The 19,015-nt window shown below is 54.8% G+C and overlaps 1 protein-coding gene across 1 annotated transcript in view; it reads right to left on the bottom strand.

The window, feature by feature from the left end:
• Positions 1-3,936, bottom strand: part of LOC140394208 (uncharacterized) — a 67,062-nt gene extending 63,126 nt beyond the window's left edge. Inside the window, exon 1 of the mRNA XM_072481197.1 lies at positions 3,576-3,936. The gene's annotated coding sequence lies outside the window, so the exon portion shown is untranslated. The remainder of the gene's footprint in view (positions 1-3,575) is intronic.
• Positions 3,937-19,015: the final 15,079 nt, after the last annotated feature.

Genomic DNA, 19,015 nt, shown 5'->3' with positions numbered 1-19,015 from the left:
TTGGGTTCATACTTTGGTCCATGTTATGTGCAATAAAATTTGTTTTATTTTTCCTGCTCCAGCGGGGGGATATGCTCCTGCCCTTAATCAGCATGTAGTGCCCCTAATAGTGGGATAATCTTTTATATCCACACACAGCCATGCTACAGCAACCAGTCATTGAATTTGGCACTTGCACAGACTGTGGTTCACTCTCAGTCCTGCCCTCCTCTCCCTCAGTCCTGTACCACTTTCCCACTCTTTCCCCCTCTGTCCTGCCCCCTCTCTCTCAGTCCTCCCCCCCAATTCCTCAGTCCTGCCCCCCCCCCTCTCTCAGTCCTGCCCCCACCTCTTCCTCAGTCCTGCCCGCCTCTTCCTCAGTCCTGCCCCCCTTTGCCCCCTCAGTCTGTCCCCTCTCCCTCGGGTCTGCCCCCATCTCCCCTCGGTCTGCCCCCCTCTTCCCCTCAGTCTTCCCCCCCTCGGTCCTGCCCGTTTTGGCCGTGCCCCTCTCCCCTTCGGTCCTCTCTCCCCCCCTCCACCCTGCCCCCTTTCCCCCTCCATCCTGCCCCTCTCTCCCAACATCCTACCCCCTTTCCCTCACTCTTGCCCCCCCCTCTTCCTCACTCCTGTACCACTCTCCCTCAGTCCTGCCCCCCTCTCTCTCACTCCTGACCCCCCTCCCCTCACTCCTGAACCCCTCTCCCTCACTCCTGCCCCTTCTTCCTCCTGCCCCCTCCCTCTGCCTCTCCTGTCCCCCTTGCCCCCTCCTGCCCCCTCTCTCCCTCCTGCCCCCTCTCTTCTGCCTCCCCTCTCCCTCCTACCCCCCTCTCCCTCCTGCCCTCCGTCTCTTCTGCCCCCCTCTGCCTGCTGCCCCCCTTTCCCTTCTGCTCCCTCTCCCTTCTGCTCCCTCTTGACCCCATCTACCTTCTGCACCCCTCCCTTCTGCCCCCTCTCCCTCCTGCCCCCTCTCCCTCCTGCCCCCTCTCCCTCCTGCCCTCTCTCCCTTCTGCCCCCTCCCATCTGCCTCGCCTCTCCTACCCACCCCACTCCCTCCTATCCCCCCTCCCACCTGCCCACCCCTCTCCGTCCTACCCACCCCTCTCCGTCCTGCACCCCTCCCTTCTGCCTCCTTTCCCTCCTGCCCCTCTCCATTCTGCCCCCTCTCCCTCCTGCCCCTCTCCCTCCCTCACCCCTGCCCCCCCATCCCTCACCCCTGCCCCCCCATCCCTCACCCCTGCCCCCCCCTCCCTCACCCCTGCCCCCCCTCCCTCACCCCTGCCCCCCCCACCCCTGCCCCCCCTCCCTCACCCCTGCCCCCCCTCCCTCACCCCTGCCCCCCCCCTCACCCCTGCCCCCCCTCCCTCACCCCTGCCCCCCCCTCCCTCACCCCTGCCCCCCCTCCCTCACCCCTGCCCCCCCCTCCCTCACCCCTGCCCCCCCCTCCCTCACCCCTGCCCCCCCCCTCACCCCTGCCCCCTCCCCCCCTCCCTCACCCCTCCCCCCCTCCCTCACCCCTGCCCCCTCCCCCCCTCCCTCACCCCTGCCCCCTCCCCCCTGCCCCCTCCCTCACCCATGCCCCCTCCCTCACCCCTGCCCCCCCCTCCCTCACTCACCCCTGCCCCCTCCCTCACTCACCCCTGCCCCCCCTCCCTCACCCCTGCCCCCCCTCCCTTACCCCTGCCCCCCCCTCCCTCACCCCTGCCCCCCCTCCCTCACCCCTGCCCCCCCCTCACCCCTGCCCCCCCCTCACCCCTGCCCCCCCCTCACCCCTGCCCCCCCCTCCCGTCCCTCACCCCTGCCCCCCCTCCCCTCCCTCACCCCTGCCCCCCCTCACCCCTGCCCCCCCTCCCTCACCCCTGCCCCCCTCCCTCACCCCTGCCCCCCCTCCCTCACCCCTGCCCCCCCTCCCTCACCCCTGCCCCCTCCCTCACCCCTGCCCCCTCCCTCACCCCTGCCCCCTCCCCCCCTCCCTCACCCCTGCCCCCTCCCTCACCCCTGCCCCCTCCCCCCTCCCTCACCCCTGCCCCCCCCTCCCTCACTCACCCCTGCCCCCCCTCCCTCACTCACTCACCCCTGCCTCCCCCTCCCTCACTCACCCCTGCCCCCCCCTCCCTCACTCACCCCTGCCCCCCCTCCCTCACTCACCCCTGCCCCCCCTCCCTCACTCACCCCTGCCCCCCCTCCCTCACCCACCCCTGCACCCCCTCCCTCACCCCTGCCCCCCCCTCCCTCACCGCTCCCCCTCCCCTCCCTCACCCCTGCCCCCCCTTACCCCTGCCCCCCTCACCCCTGCCCCCCCCCTCCCTCACCCCTGCCCCCCCTCCCTCACCCCTGCCCCCCCTCCCTCACCCCTGCCCCCCCTCCCTCACCCCTGCCCCCCTCCCCCCTCCCTCCCCCCTCCCTCACCCCTGCCCCCCTCCCTCACCCCTGCCCCCCCCCTCACCCCTGCCCCCCTCCCTCACCCCTGCCCCCTCCCTCACCCCTGCCCCCTCCCCCCTCCCTCACCCCTGCCCCCTCCCCCCCCTCCCTCACCCCTGCCCCCTCCCTTACCCCTGCCCCCTCCCCCCTCACCCCTGCCCCCCCCTCCCTCACTCACCCCTGCCCCCCCTCCCTCACTCATCCCTGCCCCCCCTCCCTCACCCCTGCCGCCCCTCCCTCACCCCTGCCGCCCCTCCCTCACCCCTGCCCCCCCTCCCTCACCCCTGCCCCCCCTCCCTCACCCCTGCCCCCCCTCCCTCACCCCTGCCCCCCCCTCCCTCCCCTCACCCCTGCCCCCCCTCCCTCACCCCTGCCCCCCCTCCCTCACCCCTGCCCCCCCCTCCCCTCCCTCACCCCTGCCCCCCCTCCCCTACCCCTGCCCCCCCTCCCCTCCCTCACCCCTGCCCCCCCTCCCCTCCCTCACCCCTGCCCCCCCCCTCCCCTCCCTCACCCCTGCCCCCCCCTCCCCTCCCTCACCCCTGCCCCCCCCCTCCCCTCCCTCACCCCTGCCCCCCCCCTCCCCTCCCTCACCCCTGCCCCCCCCCTCCCCTCCCTCACCCCTGCCCCCCCCCCCTCCCCTCCCTCACCCCTGCCCCCCCCCTCCCCTCCCTCACCCCTGCCCCCCCCCTCCCCTCCCTCACCCCTGCCCCCCCCCTCCCCTCCCTCACCCCTGCCCCCCCCCCTCCCCTCCCCTCCCTCACCCCTGCCCCCCCCCCCTCCCCTCCCTCCCCCCTGCCCCCCCCCCTCCCCTCCCCCCCTCTCCCTCACTGGAGTGGAATTTGAAACCACAACCTTGTGAGGAATGACTGCTCCAACAGGACCAGACCGTCCTCCTTACCACAGGACATAATATTCTGGTCGGGGTCACAGACACCCGGGGGGCTGAAATGAAAGGTCAGTCTGGAAAGTGCTGGAGCTGATGGGGACACAGCAGCTCCTGGGTGAGGGTCACAGTGTCAGTGGGGACTTTTCCCGGTAACCCAGCCAGCCCGGTGTGACTGTCAGGTCAGAACCCGGCACATTGTTTAGCCCATTCCTCTCAGTTGGAGCTGGTGCTGCCAATCTACCCCCCCCCCCCCCCCCCATCATCAGACTGAAAACAAGTTTAAATCCAGTACCTGAGAGGATATCTGATTGCTTCAGCCTCCAGGTGTGTCCCTGCCCAGCGAGTCTCCTCTCGCTTTGAGGAAGTCCAAAGTGTAAAAAAAAAGAGTTCCAGTTGAACCTGCGAGATTTGCATACGGACTTTGCCCCGGCAACAGCTTTATCCTGTTGCCGAGCTCGTCCTGGCGATCGAGTCAACAAACGTGCGCCCAACGACAGGAGGCTGTGCCCTTTGTTTTCCTTTGCCCCCCCTCTGTGAGCAGCAATCAAACTGCGAAGGGGCCGATCCAGCAGTCACGGAGACGAATGATGGGGGTAGTTTCCCAGAGCCTGTGTGTGGGTTTCGAAATTCACTCCTGTTCTGACAGTTCAATGACTAATTTTCTGCCTGCGTAAATAATTAAAGCATTGACTGGAAGCTGGAGACGCACACCAGACCGGCTTCTGCATTGCAAGATTTTCTGCTTTTGCCGAGTTGTTTCATGATTTAAAAATAAATAAATCCCTGGAAATGGGTGTCATGGCTGACCTGTATTATGAGAATTTTATTTCCCCTGGGTCTTTTGGTTAAGATCAAATGGAGTATCTGCTCTGCCTTTTGGCTCAGATCTGGTTATGTCTCTCGTGTGGGGACCATGGATTGGATTCAATTTGAATTTGAATTGGTTTTTGGAGCAGGCAAGGAGCTGGATTAGGGGTTTGTCCATGTACAGGATACGACCACTATAAAGCCAGAGAGCACTAGTTTTCCCGCTCTCTTGGGATCCAGCCTCTGAGACAGTCAGAGCCCGTGAGCAGCAACTAGAACATACACCATGTGGTAGTAAGATAGTCTGGTCAGGTTAGCCTCAGGTCTCCAGTCAAGGCAGCATAGTGTCAACCCACAGTTAAAGTATGTATGATAGTTAAGAGTTCAATAAAATCGAGTTGCATTTCTTCAAGTGTTGGAAGCCTGTCTCCCTCACTGCTGCAGTAAACGCAGTCCTCGCACATCCGGCATACCCAACACATCATGGTACCAGTGAGTTATGCTCGGGTTTGACGGACCTACCTTGAGATAGTCTGCCTTTGACCAGCGATCAGCCATCCGGTAACATGGACAGCGTCCGCCCTCCCCCGCAGCTCCGCATCGCCGGCAACCTCGGTGCTAACTGGAAGATTTTCAAGCAGAAGTTCCAGCTGTATCTTGACGCCACCGACCTCGAAACTGCATCGGATGCCAGGAAGATCGCTCTCTTCCTCTCTACAGCCGGGGACCACGCTATCCACATCTTCAACTCCCTCACCTTTGCTGAAGGCGAGGTCAAGACAAAGTTTAAAACAGTCCTGCTGAAGTTCGACAGCCACTGTGACATCGAGTCAACGAGAGCTTTGAACGCTATGTGTTCCAGCAGAGGCTTCAGGGTAAAGATGAACCTTTTCAGTCCTTCTTAACCCATCTCCGTATCCTCGCGCAGTCCTGCAACTATGGCTCCACTTCCGACTCCATGATCCGTGACCAGATCTTTTTCAGGGTCCACTCCGATCCCCTTCGCCAGCAGCACCTTAAAGTTAAGCAGCTCACCCATACCATCGCCATCGAAACCTGCGTCCTCCTCGAGCACGCTAACAATCGGTACTCCCATATCAAGGCGGCAGAGATGGCGCGGCAAGGCCCCCACGATGCAGAGCGGGTGCAGGCCGTAGAACAACTCCAGGGCATGAGTCTGGATGAGGGCGGCCATTTCGCGCGCTTTTCCCGGGCTCCTGCGCATGCGCGCCACGACCAAAGGTAAATTCCATTTACCATCCTAATTAATTGCTGTATCTCCATATTGGCTATTTGTGATTCATGTGCAAAGGCACCCAGATTTCGTAGTCTCTTTCTATTTAAATAATATTCAGCTTTTCTATTCTTCCTGCCAGGATGGACAACCTCACATTTTGCCACATCTGCCAAAATGTGTCCACTCACTTAACCTATTTATAGTCCCTGTGACCACCCGAACCATTGGGAGATTATAATGCATCTGCATCCCTGTCAAACATACATTTAGTCATTGGGTCAATTGTGAATGTTTACTCGCCAATACAAACTCAGCAAAGTTGACCAACAGATTCAGCTGATTTGGGACAGTTTCAGAAAGGATGCCAATCACAAAAGGCAAAGTGAGACTGAATAATTGCCCTGAATTGTGGCCTGTGATCAAACTGACTGTTCAAGTCGACTGGTTTAGCTAAACTCTTTTCAGTTAGGTTGGGATTTGCAAGATCTGTTTTGCATTTTGAGATCATGTTTCACAATCCAGTTTGTTTTCCTATCGAAACTGAAATCCAATAGCTTCTCATATGATAAGTAAAAACAAAGAAACAATGGGAGTAAGGTAAGCATTGAACATACCGCTAGTGAACTTCAGCCACACCCAATATGCCAGCAGTTACGTCAGTGGAATAAATAAAGATACTAATAGAATGAGGACATCTATGTACATCACAATGTGTGACAGCAATGCAAATCGCATCTCCTTAAATCTTTAAAAACTCCAGCAGCATAACGGAATGAGAGCTGCATTTCAAAAACACAATTTACAGCTGGAACGCAGCTGGTGAGAGACAAAGGCATCTTTTTGGCTTGCTGACTGACATTTAATTTTAGTTCGTGTTTAAAGATGAAATCATAACCGCAAAATCAAAAGAACTGGCCACATTTTTAAAAAGATCAACAACATTAAATTAGCCAGATGCCTGCCTGTTATGTATGGTTCAGAGAGTCACACTGTCGGTCAATAGGTGGTGAGTTCACTCCCACACCAGAGACTTGAGTACATAACCCAGACTGACATTCGGTGCAGTACTGATGGAAACTCTGCATTGTTGGAGGTGCCGTCAGATGGAAGTTAAAAAAAAATGCACTATTGAAGAAGTGCAGCAGAGTTCTGCATGGTGTCCTGACCCATATTTGTCTCTTGGTCTATTGTCACGAATACAGATCATTAACATGTCGCTGTTTACTGGGAGCTTGCTGTGTACAAATTGGCTGTCAAGTTTCTTGCTTTGTAACAGTGACTAATTTCAAGTCATTAATTGACCTTAAAACATTTTGCTACGTTTCAAGGCTGAGGTGCTGTGGGAATGCAAGTTTTTCTTTTTCATTTACATCACTGCAGTGTTTCTGTATCATTCAATGAATGCAGCAATAAAAACACAACTATTAATTTTATATCACTTGATTTGTTCAGATAAAGACAAGAAGCTGAGTCATAAGTTGGTAAGTGGTCAAAGCCCACATGAAAGGATTGGAGAAAGTTGAGGAAGAACAGGATTCATTTTAAAAACAGAATTAAAAGATATATATTTTTATTCCATTTTATGCATAACACCATAACACCTCCCACTCAAAGAACCCCTACAACCCCCCCCTCCCCGCCCACTGAAAAAAAACCAACCCCTCTGGACTCATCCCCTCTACACTCTGCCTCCTACCTCCCTTTAGCAACTAACACTCCCACACCAGATATTTGAGTACATAACGTAGACTGACATTCTGTGCAGTATTGATGGAAACTCTGCATCATAGGAGTTTGGATGCAATGTTAATCCGAGTTCCCTTCTCCCCTCTGAGATGGAAGTTAAAAAAGATCCCACTGCACTATTCGAAGAAATGCAGAGTAAAGGACTGCCATCTTTGGGAGAACCCTTCAATTTCTCCCCTCAAAGTGTCATTGACTTTCTCGAGGTATAGAAACTCCATTGAATCTCCCAGCCATACTGAAGCACTGAGTGGAGAAGCTTACCTCCAATCCGTCAGCACTCACCTCCGAACAATCAGCGACGCAAAAACCAGGACATTGGCCCCCTCAGCCGCCTGCAGCTCCTTAAGTCTGACACCCCAAATATGGCCAGTAATGGACAGGGCTCCAGTTCAATTTTCAGAATCTCCGACAAAAAGGAGATCCAGAGGGCAGCACGGTGGCGCAGTAGTTCGCACTGCGGCCTCACGGCGCCGAGGTCCCAGGTTCGATCCCGGCTCTGGGTCACTGTCCGTGTGGAGTTTGCACATTCTCCCCGTGTCTGCCTGCGTTTTGCCACCTGATGCACCGTCAATTACCACAAGACGAGAGTCGTGGAATAATCGAGGCTTTATTGAACAAGATGTTGTGCCTCCTGTAGCTGGAACCAGAATGGCTGCAGCACCGGCGAACACACTCATTTATACACCGCCTGCCGGGCGGAGCCAGCAGGCAGGGATTTACCAATGTACCTCTAATATACGGGCAGTGCCATAATACATATAATATACCACTAGTGGTATTCACCACATCCCCACAACCCAAAGATGTGCAGGCTAGGTGGATTGGCCATGCTAAATTGCCCCTTAATTGGAAAAAATGAATTGGGTACTCTAAATTTATAACAAAAAAAAAAGGAGACCCAGAACCCCACGACCTTAGAACATGACCAGAACATGTGTACATGATTGACCGGACCCCTCCCACAAAGTTCGCATTTGTCCTCCACTCTGGCAAAAAACCTCCTCATCCTGGGCCAAGTCAAATGAGGCCTATACACTACTTTAAGCTGTATTTAGCTTAGCCTCACACAAGGATGTGGCATTCATCCTCCGCAGGGCCTTACTCCACACCCCATCCTCCAACATCAGCCCCAATTCATCCTCCCACTTGGCCTTAACCCCCTCCACTGTTAGTGCATAATCCTTTCCATAAGGTACCTGAGGGACTCCCCTCCTCCGACCCTGCGAGCAGAAGAACCCTCTCCATCAACGAGGTTGCCGGCGTCACATGGAATGTTGGAAAGATCCGTTTCGCAAAGTTGTGAAAGGTATCTGAACAAGTCAGATCGTGAGAGCTCAAAGTTCTCCGACAGCTCCTGCAAACTCACAAACCGTCCCTGCAAGAACAGATCCCCCCTTCCTTCCCACCTCTTTTCTTCCCATCCCCTGAAAGTGGCATCTAACTTCCCGGGTTCAAACATATGGGGCTGGATTCTCTGATTTGCAGATGAAATGCTGACGCCGGCGTGTGAACAGTGGCGTTTTAGGCCAGAAAGAAAGGTGCAAAAGTTGCCCGATCCTTCCTCTGGTGGGGGGCCAGCAGCCGGGCAGCATAAAGCCCCCGGCTTTACCTGCAGATATGGCCGGAGAATTGATGGGTCTGTGGCCGTGCCGTACAACATGGTGCTAGCCGTGCTCGGAACTGGCCTGCCAAAAACTGCTCCCCTGTAACCAGCCTTGTCACCCCCGGACCACCCCCCACCAGTGACCCCAGTCACTGCCAAAGCTCCCCTGCCAGCGGAATGGCTCCCCCCCCCCCCGACTGTGGCAGCGCTGGACACAGGCCACAGCTGCCATGCGAGGCTCCCGAAATAAAATAGCATGAGTGACTCACGCCTTCGGGAACTCGGCCCAACGAGGACGGAGCATCGGGAGAGGGCTTCAGGTGACAGCCTGAGGCCGTCCATACGGTGTGAGGCGTACTCCTCGAGTGCACTGTTTTCGAGGGAGCGGAGCATTGCCCCCAATTTCGGCGCAAACGGGGATTCTCCGGCCGATTGTGATTTCGGTGTCGGCGACCGGAGAATCCCACCCATGATTCGTGCAGATTGGAGCCAGCCTCGATAATAAAATAATAATCTTTATTAGTGTCACAAGTAGGCTTACATCAACACTGCAATGTTCTCCCCCAATTTAAAATGTTGTCGAAATTGCCTCCATATCTTCAGGGTGGAGACAAACATCGGATTTGCCGAATATTTCACCGGTGAGAACAGGAGTGAGACCATTGCTAGTGTCCTCAACCCAGACCCACTACATCATTTCCATTTCATTCATACCCAAGTAGCTTCCAGATCCCCACACAATCCAACACTTTCTCCGCATTTGCTGGCCAGTAACGCCAGCAATGCCAAGCCCCCTGATCGTCGGCCCCTCTGAAGGATTGTCCTCCGAACCTTCGCCACTTTGCTGGCCAAATAAAGGACAAAATCAGTTTCTCAACTCCCCCAAAAATGGACTTTAGAAGAAAAACATGAAAACACAGGAACAGGAACAGAAATCTTGGTAAAATATTCATCTTGACCGACTGAATCCTGCCCGCCAAGGACAGAGGGAGATTATCCCACCTCTGCAAAACAGTCCTGACCCTTCCCACCAGGCTCGTATAGTTAAACGTACAGAGCCAGGCACAATCCTGAGCCACCTGAACCCGCAAATATCTGAAATGAGAACCCGCTAAGTGGAAGGGCAATACTCCCAAATTAACTCCCGTCCCCGGGAGACTAACCGCGAAACACTCACTTTTCTTTAGGTTCAATTTGTACCGTGAAAAAGAGCCAAAGCACCTCAGCAGCACACTCCACTGAGTCCTTATCCTTCTTCAAGAGATGCAAAATGGATGCTTGCATCAACGTCTCGGGCAGGGAACCCCGTGTTACTGAGTCCTCAAACATCTCCATCAGTAATGGTACCGACCAATGGGTGAGTTCTTTCAGGGGGTAGCAGATGAGTGTGAGAGGTGTGGGCGGGAGCCAGTGAATCACGCACACATACTTTGGGGTTGCGAAAAATTGGGAAGATTCTGGGCCCGGGCTGTGCGTGGCCGGCGCCATGTTGTACGTGGTCTTAGCCATATAGTGGAGGAGGAGGTGGACCTGGACCCCTTGGTAGCGATGTTTGGGGTTTCAGAGAAGCCGGAGCTCATGGAGAGGAGGAAGGCCGATGTCGTGGCCTTTGCCTCTCTGATTGCACGCCGGCGGATTTTACTGGAGTGGCGGTCGGCATCACCACCTGGGGTAGCGGCTTGGTTGGGTGACCTGTACGATTTCTAGCAGTCAGAGAAGATAAAGTATGAGTTAAGGGGCTCAGCAGATGAGTTTGAAAAAAAGTGAGGGATGCTTGTGACCGTGCTTGAGGAGCTGTTCGTCACAGGGGAGGATGAAAAAGGGGAAAAATCTGTACAGACTGTATAGTTGATTGTTGGTAAGTATGTTTCCCGGGGTGTTTATTTGCTGTAACCTACTTTGATGCATGTTTGTAATAAAATACGTTAAAAAAACAAGTAACAGAACCAACCGTCCTGCAAACGTTTTACAAAATTCCACCGGGAACCCGTCAGGCCCCAGGGCCTTATCAGTCTGCATTCGCCCAATAGCTGTCAGGACCTCCTCCACACCCAAAGGCTCTTCCAACCCTTCCCGATCTTCCTCTTCCACCTTTGGACACTCCAAGCCTTCCAAAAACTCCACCATAACCTAACCCTCCATGTCATGATATACACCAATATATCATGGTGCAGACACACACTGATGGACACACAGTTGGACCAATCAACATACACAACACCGCAGCCAATCACCAGTGAGAGCACACACACTATAAAGAGAGGGGGCATCAGAGTTCCCGCTTATTCGAGTAGCAGCTAGCTAGGAGAACAGAGCTCACAGCCTGCAACACAAACATTCACCATGTGATGAGTGCATCAACTGGTTATGACAAGGCAAAGGTCTTTAGTTAAAGCTAGTATCGTATTTACCCACAGTTCAAGTATGTTTAAATAGTTAACCTTTTAATAAAATAGTGTTGGTGACCTGTATGTGATCCAGAACACCCAACACATCATGATACCAGGAGTGGTTGCATACTAGCACTTCTTAGACCTACCTGCAAGTGATCTGCCTTCTGCCAATATTCCGTCATCCTGCAACATGGACAACATCAGCCCGCCGCTGCCGCTCCGCATCGCTGGCAACCTCGGGGCCAACTGGAAGATTTTCAAACAGCGCTTCCAGCTCTTCCTCGAAACCACGGACAGGGAGGGTACCTCGGACACCAGAAAGATTGCTCTTCTCCTCTTCACGACCGGGGATCATGCCATCCACATTTTCAACTCTCTCACCTTTGCAGATGACGAAGACAAAACAAAGTTCAAGATGGTTCTCCTCAAATTTGACACTCACTGCAGCGTAGAGGTGAATGAAAGTTTTGAACGCTACGTGTTCCAGCAGCGTTTGCAGGGTAAGGACGAACCTTTCCAATCCTTTCTAACGCACCTCCGCATCCTTGCACAATCTTGCAGCTACGGGCCCACCTCCGACTCCATGATACGCGACCAGATCGTTTTCGGTGTTCAGTCGGACCCCCTACGTCAGCAGCTCCTCAAAGTAAAGCAACTCACCCTAGCGACCTGTGTCCTACATGAAAATGCCACCAGTCGGTACTCCCATATACAAGTGGCTGAAGCGGCGCTGCAAGGTCCCCACGAGGTGGAACAGGTCCAAGTGATTGAGCACCTCCAGGGCCTCAGCCTGGATGAGGGCGGCCATTTTGCGCGCTTTTCGCGGACTCCCGCGCTTGTACGCACCAAACGAGGGGACGGCGACGTGGAGGAACATAATGCGCAGGAGTGCACCATGCATGACCGCACCGCGCATGCGCGGTGGCGCAGTGAACTTGCTGATGTGACGACGTGCGGCAACTGTGGCTCCGCCCATTTAAAGCAGCAATGCCCCGCAAAATCTCGACAATGCCTACGATGTGGAAGACTTGGCCACTATGCTGCCTGCTGTCGAGCAGCTCAGCCTTCCAATTCATATCGCTTCAGCCAGCCTCGCAGGAATGTTCGGGCAATTCAACCCACGGTCACCGAGTCTGATTCCAACCTCCCGCACAGCAGTGACACCGAGGACCCGAAGGCGCCTTTTCGAGTCGGTGTCGTAACGAAAAACAGGCTGTCCCCGAAGCAAAGACACCAGCCACTGTCGGTATACAGCATTGATCCAGACGATGAGTGGTGTGCCACCCTGACGGTCAACCGGTCCCAAATACGATTCCGCCTGGACACTGGTGCCTCCGCTAATCTCATGGCGTGGTCTGCTTTCCAAAGCTTTTGTGTCAAACCAACCATTCTTCCATCAGCCTGCCAGCTATTGGACTACAATGGCAACATCATTCCTGCTACCGGCTCATGCCAACTCGAAGTGATGCACAAGTCATGAAAAGCCATCCTTCCTTTCGAGATCATGGGCTCCTCGAAGGACTCTCTGCTTGGCGTACAGGCGTGCAAGCTGCTAAACCTCGTTCAAAGAGTTCACTCTCTCTCTCCTGATAACACGTCTGCCTTCCAGGATGCTGACTTCAGGGCGCAACTCAACGCCATCATCGGCCAGCACCGTGATGTCTTCGAAGGCTTGAGCGCGCTCCCATATACTTACACGATCCTACTCAAACAGAATGCCAAGCCTGTGGTGCATGCACTTCGCAGAGTCCCAGCACCCCTCAAGGACAGCCTCAAGCAGCAGCTGAAGGACCTCCAAGACCAAGGAGTGATCTCCAGAGTTACGGAACCAACCGACTGGGTCAGTTCCATGGTGTGCGTAAAAAAGCCTTCCGGCGAGCTCAGAATCTGCATTGATCCAAAGGATCTGAATTGCAACATAATGAGGGAGCATTACCCAACCCCCAAGTGCAAAGAGATCACATGCGAGATGGCTCACGCCAAGCTCTTCACCAAACTTGACGCCTCGAAAGGATTCTGGCAAATTCAACTGGACAGATCCAGCAGTAAACTGTGTACCTTTAACACCCCTTTTGGCAGACATTGTTACAACAGGATGCCATTTGGGATCATATCGGCGTCAGAAGTGTACCACAGGATCATGGAACAAATGATGGAAGGCATTGAAGGTGTTCGCGTTTATGTCGACGATATAATCATTTGGTCCACAGGAGCATATCAGTCGCCTCCAGCGCGTGTTCAAACGCATACGGGAGCAGGGCCTACGCCTCAACAGAGCCAAATGCTCCTTCGGCCAGACAGAACTCAAGTTCCTCTGGACCACATCTCCCAGTTGGGTGTGCGGCCGGATGCGGACAAGGTGGCTGCCATCACAGCCATGAAAAAGCCAGAGGACAAGAAGGCGGTCCTCCGATTTCTGGGCATGGTCAACTTCCTAGGGAAGTTCATCCCTAACCTCGCCTCTCATACCACGGCTCTCAGGAACCTGGTCAGGAAGACGACAGACTTCCAATGGGTCCCTACACGAGCGCGAATGGAGAGAACTCAAAACCAAACTTACCACGGCCCCGGTATTGGCCTTTTTTGATCCAGCGAAAGAGACAAAAATTTAGACCGATGCCAGTCAATCTGGCATTGGGGCAGTGCTCCTGCAACGCGATGAGGCCACACCATGGGCTCCCGTTGCATATGCGTCACACGCCATGCCCCCCACGGAACAGCGCTACGTGCAGATAGAAAAGGAGTGCTTGGGCCTTTTGACCGGTGTCGTCAAGTTTCATGATTGTGTACGGCCTTCCTCAATTCACCGTCGAGACCGACCATTGCCTGCTGGTCAATATAATACAAAAAGACTTGAACGACATGACGCCTCGCCTCCAGCGCATTCTGCTCAAACTCCGGCGATATGACTTCCAGCTCGTATACACCCCGGGCAAAGACCTGATCACAGCCGACGCTCTGTCCAGGGCAGTCAACACCCCGTGTGACTCAGCGGGATTTCGTCTGCCAGGTTGACGCCCATGTGGCCTTTGGGGCCTCCAATCTACCGGCCACGGATGAACGTCTCGTCCAAATTCGCCGCAAGACTGCGGCTGACCCCCTGCTACAGCGTGTCATGCGCCATCGAACAGACGGGTGGCTCAAGGGCCAATGCCCGCAGTTCTACAACATCAGAGACGATCTGGCGGTAGTCGATGGTGTCCTCCTGAAGCTGGACCGCATTGTTATCCCGCACAGCATGTGCCAGCTTGTCTTGGAACAGCTACACGAGGGCCATCTTGGCGTGGAGAAGTGCCGCCGACGGGCCCAAGAGGCAGTGTACTGGCCCGGCATCAATGACAACATCGCCAACACAGTGAATCAACTGCCCCACCTGTCAGCGGTTCCAGCCGGCCCAACCACGTGAGACCCTACAGCCCCATGAGTTGGTCACGTCCCCTTGGTCCAAGGTCGGCATCGACCTGTTCGACGCGTTGGGCAGGGTCAGTGTTCTGATTGTAGACTATTTTTCAAACTACCCGGAGGTGGTACGTTTGCACAACATCACATCGTCTGCAGTCATCCGTGCCTGTAAGGGACACCTTTGCTCGTCACGGCATCCCACTCATTGTGATGTCGGACAATAGCCTCTGCTTCGCAAGCCAGGAATGGTCCAACTTTGCCAGGAGGTACAACTTTGTGCATGTGACATCCAGTCCCCTGTACCCCCAATCCAATGGCAAAGCGGAGAAGGGTGTCCACATAGTCAAACGGCTCCTCTGCAACTCTGCCGATGCGGGATCCGACTTCTACCTCGCCCTGCTGGCCTATCGCTCGGCCCCACTGTCCACTGGCCTGTCGCCAGCCCAGCTGCTCATGGGTCGCACCCTGAGGACGACTGTGCCGTCCATTCACGTCCCAGACCTCGACCACGTTCTGGTCCTTCAACGAATGCAACTGTCTCGTGCACAGCACAAGGCGGCTCATGACTCCCGTGCAGCTGATCTCCCTGCTCTGGCTCCAGATGACTACGTCCGCATCCCTCTTCCGGATGGTGGCTGGTTCGCAACTGCTGTGGTTCTTCGGCAGGTGGCTCCCCGCTCGTTCCTGGTTCGTCTACCGGATGGTTCCATTCGGCGCCGTACTCGTCGTGCCCTTCGTCTCGTTCCATGCTCGCTACGTGATCCTCCGCCAGAGCCACGCCCTCCTGTTGTCGCTGACCTGGACTATGCGGAGATTCCGGTTACTCTGCATCCTCCTCACTCTGACACAGTCCAGCCCGCTCCTCAGCCGGTGGCTCCTGACCCACCCTTGAGGCAGTCAACCAGAATTCGTCGCCCACCTCAGAGACTTAATTTGTGAACTTTGTGCACTAATGGACTCTCATGTCTGTTCTGTTCTTCCGTTTAATCGTTCAAGTGGTTTGTAAATACTGTTCATCTCGTTATTTGTGTGACACACTGTTTTTTCTGCACCAGGCACCTTCCCATGTAAATAGCTTAGTTATATGTACATAGTCCCGTAAATATTTCGCACACACATAGTCAGGAACATTCACCACACACTATTTATTGTCACGCAGGCACATTTTTTAATATAAAAGGGGGGTTGTCATAATATACACCAGTATATCATGGTGCAGACACACACTGATGGACACACAGTTGGACCAATCAACATACACAACACCGCAGCCAATCACCAGTGAGAGCACATGCACTATAAAAACAGGGAGCATCAGAGTTCCCGCTCATTCGAGTAGCAGCTAGCTCGGAGCACAGAGCTCACAGCCTGCAACAGAGACATTCACCATGTGCTGAGTGCATCAACTGGTTAGGACAAGGCAAAGGTCTTTAGTTAAAGCTAGTATCGTATTTACCCACAGTTCAAGTATGTTTCAATAGTTAACCTTTTAATAAAATAGTGTTGCACTACTTCAAGTGTTGGTGACCTGTATGTGATCCAGAACATCCAACACATCACTCCCCAGGTGGCTCCGACCGATAAAGATTCTTATAGAAAACATCAAACGCCCCATTAACTTTATCTGATGCAGACACCAACCTGCCACCCGGGTTTCGAACCTGAATAATCTCTCGGGAGGCTGCCTGCTGCCTCAACTGGCAAACCAAGAGATAACTGGCCTTCTCCCCATATTCATACATTACCCCGCTCAAGTGCCTTAACTGGCCAACCACCTTATCTGTGGAGAGTAAATAGAACTGCATCTGTAGCATCTTTCTGCTAGCCAGGATCTCTGGGGTGCGATCACTTGAGTAACTACCATCTACCTCTGTGATCTCATCCATCAACCTTTTGCATTCCTCCCTTGCCTCCCTATCTATCTGCACCTTTTGCGAGATTATCTCCCCCTCACCACCGCCATCTGGGCCTCGAGGGTGAAACCTCTCCATTTTTATTAAACCCCACAGACTCATCGATCACCCTTGATATCCTGACACAAAACCCCAGATATACCAACATCCCCACATCTAAACTCCATGCCGGTCGCTGAACCGGCCCCGTCTCCAATACCATATCTGCCAGATGTGGCGCATGATCCAAAATAACTATTGTGGAATATTCCACTTTCCTCAACCCTGGCAACAGAGAACTCCCCATCATGCAGGAGTCAATCTGCAAACATACTTTATGCACCAGAGGAAAGAATAGAATTCCCTAACCTCCAGGTATAGAAACCACCGCGGATCCGCTCCACCCAGCTCCTCCATAAACGCTGTCAATACCTTTGCTAGCCCCAAAGGGGCCATGACTTCAGCTTAGACCGGTCTAACTTTGGATTCAAAAGACAATTCCATATCCCTGCAAAATCAACTGGTGCATGTCCAGGTTTGGTTTGGCGACCAACATCTTCTTCATAAATGCTACGTGCCCCAGTTTGGAATGTGCACATTTACCAATGCCACTGACTTACCTTCCAATGTCCCAGTAACTATCACGTACCTACTTCCCTGATCCACTACAAACTTCCCCATCTGAAACCAAACTCTTATTAATTAAAATTGCTAACCCTCCCTCCTCCCCCCCCCCCCCCCCCAGGCCCCCCACCCCAGGGCCTTGTTATCAAAACCTGAATGGAACACCTGGCTCACCCAACCCTTCCGAAGCCAAATCTGGTCCCTCACCTGCAGGTGGGTCTCCCGCAAAAGCACCACATTGGCCCTTAAATTCTTCAAATGAGAGAAAACTCTTGCTCGCTTCACTGTGCCCCCTAAACCCCAAACATTCCATGTGACCAATCTAATCGGGGGTCTCTCACCACCCCACCCCACCCTCAAGTCAACCATTTCCACCACAAGGAATTATCCCCTCCATTTCCAAGACACGTAATACCAGTGTGGTAAACCACTGTTAGTGTATTATATATATTGTGGTAAACTTACTGTACTACATGTATTGTGGTAAACCACTGCCTCGCCTCGGGCTCGGTATAAAGGTGGCTGACCTCCGGCCCTGCCCCAGTTCGGGATCAGTGGCCAGGAGGCTTTCTGTTTAGCTTATTAAAGCCACGGTTTCGTTCACTACTCGTCTTGTGTTCATTGATGGCACATCAATTTAATAAGCTAAACGTTTAAGATGCATTCATCACTCAAGCCTGATCGCCTGGAGCTGGACCCACAAGCAGCTGATGCCACTATGACATTCGAGCACTGGCTAAGCTGCTTCGAAGCTTACCTCGGATCCTCCACCGACGATGTCACCGACCTCCAAAAGCTTCAAATACTCAACGCACGGGTGAGCCCGCAAGTTTTCCTCCTTATCAGAGACGCCCCCTCGTATACGGAGGCGATAATGCTGCTGAAGGGACTGTACGTACAGGCTGTAAACGAGGTGTACGCCAGGCAGCTCCTTGCCACGAGGCGACAACGCCCCGGAGAATCACAAGCCGAATTCCTGCGTGTCTTGCGAGTACTCGGCCGAAACTGTGCTTGCCAGGCGGTATTGGCTGTCCAACACACGGAGCTGCTGATCAGGGACGCCTATGTCGCGGGCATTAAATCCAATTACATCCGCCAGCGCTTGCTAGAAGGGGGTACACTCGGCCTCCCAGAGACAGTGCAGCTCTCAAACTCGCTGGGAGTGGCTTTCCAGAACAGGAAGCCCTACACCTCCGACCACGCGGCACCCTCGTGGACGTCATGGGCGCCGCCACCACCCGACTCGAGTGCGGCGCACGCCTGTGCCGCTCAGCACCCCGCCAACGCCGGAAGCCCGAAATGCTACTTTTGCGGCCAGGGTAAGCACCCAGACAACGCTGCCCTGCACGGAACGCGATTTGCAACGGGTGTGGGAGGAAGGGCCACTTCGCCAAAGTCTGCCAAGCCCGACCTATCCCTAAAGTTCCTAGGCCCAGCAGCGCTGCCTGGTGTCTGTCGGGACCGCCCCCATCTACCACGCCCTGTGCGACCCATGGGCGCCGCCAGCTTCGCTGCCACCCGCCATGTGCGACCCGTGGGGGCCGCCATCTTCACCACCATCTTTGATTCCACCCGCCACGAACGAACCATGGGGGCCGCCATTTTGGAGCCACTCTGCCGCCTCCCGGGACCCCTGCTCACCCGGTCGTACGCTGGCCACCGCTACCTCTGACCGGCCCACCCACCACCTTCTGAAGCTCGCCTCCATCACACTCGACCAGTCTCGACCTCATCATCTCACGAAATCCACGATGACCATCCGGATCAACGGGCATGAGACGACCTGCCTCTTCAATTCCGGGAGCACAGGCAGCTTTAGCTACCCAGATACAGTAAGGCGCTGCTCCGTCCCAATTTTACCCGCAACCCAGAAAATCTCCCTGGCTTCTGGATCACATTCCGTTGAAAACCGGGGGTACTGTGTCATGACCCTTTCGGTACAAGGCGTAGAATACACTAACTTTAAGCTCTACAGCCTCCCCCATCTCTGCGCTGCCCTATTACTGGGGCTCGACTTCAGTGCCACCT

The sequence above is a fragment of the Scyliorhinus torazame genome, chromosome 17 (assembly GCF_047496885.1).
Source record: "Scyliorhinus torazame isolate Kashiwa2021f chromosome 17, sScyTor2.1, whole genome shotgun sequence".
Classification (NCBI taxonomy): domain Eukaryota; kingdom Metazoa; phylum Chordata; class Chondrichthyes; order Carcharhiniformes; family Scyliorhinidae; genus Scyliorhinus; species Scyliorhinus torazame.
Note: the sequence above shows the minus strand (reverse complement) of the source record. Positions and strands in the feature narration are given on the sequence as shown.